Source organism: Octodon degus, unplaced genomic scaffold (genome assembly GCF_000260255.1).
Source record: "Octodon degus isolate 3935 unplaced genomic scaffold, OctDeg1.0 scaffold00065, whole genome shotgun sequence".
Lineage (NCBI taxonomy): Eukaryota > Metazoa > Chordata > Mammalia > Rodentia > Octodontidae > Octodon > Octodon degus.
In genome coordinates, this window is record NW_004524641.1 from 8,764,059 (window position 1) to 8,766,817 (window position 2,759).

Below are 2,759 nucleotides of genomic sequence, written 5' to 3' on the forward strand. Positions count from 1 at the left end.
TTTTTTCCCTTAATGGTAGATCTTTTTATTTCAACACATGTTTAGATACTTTATTCTTTTCAATCACTAATATGCTATCTTAAATATATAACAATTTGTTCAGCTTCTTTTTTGAACTGTTTTCACCTCTTTTTTTCCTTTTTTCTTTCTAACATTAACAGGGCCACAGCACTTGTTTTTATCAATTTCCTAAGGTTACCAAGTAGAAAGAGAAGTACAAGATTTTTTAAATCACTAAAACCAAACACATTGGGATGCATAATTAATTCAGTCAGATCAGCCTAAAAACTATGTGGAAAGATGACAATTTTGTCTCACAAAGGAAAAATGAATTCTGCAGCAAAGTTACCCCCATTTCCTTGGTGATTAAATTTTTAGAGGGATATCAAATAAAGTCAGTTACATATCCACAGTTCTGTGTTGTTGCCCCTATCCCCAGGCCAATGATGTTCTCTTCAAGAAAATTAAGAAGACTTAGCAGCTACTGGATTCCTGAGTCTAAACAGACCTTTTTTTTCTAAGTACTGACTTTGGATCTACCAGTTTAAAACAACTTGTGGGGGGGAGGCAGAGTAGGGGGAAGAATGGGGAGAAAAACACTGAAATCATTATCCGTTTTCCCTGACTGAGATCCATAGCCTAAGGGGTAGGATGGGAGGACCCAAAGCCCAGAAATCATTATAAGCACTGGGAATGAAAGGAAAGCAATGAAAAATGCCTTTGATAGGCTGGTGTGCATGTTTTATTGTCCACCTAATACCACAAATGCCTGAATATTTTAGGAGTGGCTCAGAGGTTTCCCCTTTGGGGTTCAAAATCTTCCTAATTCTCCTTCAGTGATTCTATTAGGATTGATGGGCAAGCTTCCTGACAGCCATGCTGTGCTTCCTATTCGAAATGTGGCTCAGTCAGGAGCTTAACACCAGCATGTTTCTATGACGGAGGCACTACACAGCTTTTCTGTGACCTACCCATAGGAATATATGTTTCTTATATTTGTGTTTCCTTACCACCTTTATTCCTTAGATCTCTGTTTTCTTTCATTTTCTTCATGATTTCTCATAGGTGCCTTATAAACCTGATAGGCTCAATGATTTAAGTAGACAGGAAGCCAGAAATTTGGGCACAGAACCCTCCAGCAATTTAAATCTTACTTATACCGGTAAAGAAATTTTTAAGAAAAAGAAAATTTCCCTTAAGTGGAGGCTACTCAAGATTGAACCTGGGACCTCATGGACACCAAGGAAGCCCTCTGTTTTTGAGCTACATTCAGTCTTATTTTATTTTATTTTGGTTTTGTGATAGGGTCTCACTAAACTGCCTATGCTGGCCTCAAGCTTGAGATCCTCCTACCTCAGCTTTCCAAGTATGCCAGCCATCATGTGTACCACTCATGCCTGGATAAAATAAATATTTTTTATTTTATTTTATTTTAATTTTTTTTTTCCTATATTTTAGGGAATGGTCTACAGGGTGTTCAAGGTCTCTCCACTAGATCGGACTCGTAGTGATTCTCCTGTTTACAGCCTCCCAAGTGCTGGGATTACAGGCATGTGCCACTAGGCCCAGTCTTAATTGCTGTTTTAGCACACCCTGGGGGCAGGGCCGGCATAGCAGCCCCAGGGTTCGAACCTCTGGCCCCTGTGCCTGCTTGCAGGTGCTTTAATTCGCTGAGCTCTTTGGCTGACCCTGTAAAAGAAATACTTTTTAAAAAGGGAAATCACACTCCGTACTTACCCTATCTGCCAAACACTCAACTGCCTATTTTCTCCTGTGAGCTTCACAAGAGTACAGAGCATGTCTCTCTGAGCCCACGTTTATCTTGTGGAATGATACATCTCCCATGCTTAGCAAGGCATTTGGCATACGTGCATTCAGCTCTGCTGAATACATGAGCGGGCTTGTGCATAATATTCCACTGACTTAAGATGCATGTTCTCAATCCTAAATGCACGTATGAGCCAGACTAGAGACGAACATGTAATCCTCAGGTCACTAAAGAGCCTACCACAAGGTTTACACTTCAGGTGACAATAACTAACTTGTTGCTTGCAGGGTGTGCTAATCCTTGGGTTGAACATTTCTGTGCATCATTTGAATTTGATTTTTAGGGTTTTTGTGAAGGACATAAACCCTCTTTACAGGTGAGCAAAAGTAAATCCAGAGAAGTCTTAAATAATCTGTGCAAGATCACCAGGTACCAAATGGATAAATCTGACTCAAGCCAAGATCTCCCTGATTGCGAATCCAGTGTTCTTAAAACACTTCCTGTTTTCTAGATCTGAGCACAGAAAACATGAGGAGCCAGCACTCCTCCCAATGAACAAGAGCCAAGAAGTTACAAAACCATTTCTGAGCAGTCCAGTGAGGCAAAAGGAAACAGCACAAGATAACAGTACAGATATTCCCAGCAAAGGATGTAGCTCAGTGACACGGCGCCTGCCTGGCAAGCACGAAGTCCTGAGTTTGATGCCTATTTTCAAAAAAGAAAAGAATCCAGATATTTCAGAAAGCACAGATAATCTTGAGACAACTGGGTACATTTTAAACTAGAACTATACAATTGGATGCCATTGGCTATAGTAACAAAGTGAAAAAAGAAAGAAAGAAAGAAACTATATCCATCCCAACAGACACAGAAAAAGCATCCAATAAAATTATACATCCATTTGTGAATGAAAAAGAAAAAGAAAACCTGTTTACAGAGATAAGGAGAAATGTGAAGCACCTGTATTAAATAGTAAACTATTAGAAATGTT

At 39.5% G+C, this 2,759-nt stretch overlaps 1 protein-coding gene across 1 annotated transcript in view; it reads right to left on the reverse strand.

Annotated features, from left to right (window-relative positions):
* The window catches only part of LOC101564987 (cytochrome b reductase 1), a 33,968-nt gene that overhangs the window by 2,697 nt on the left and 28,512 nt on the right, over window positions 1-2,759 (reverse strand). The window lies entirely within an intron of this gene.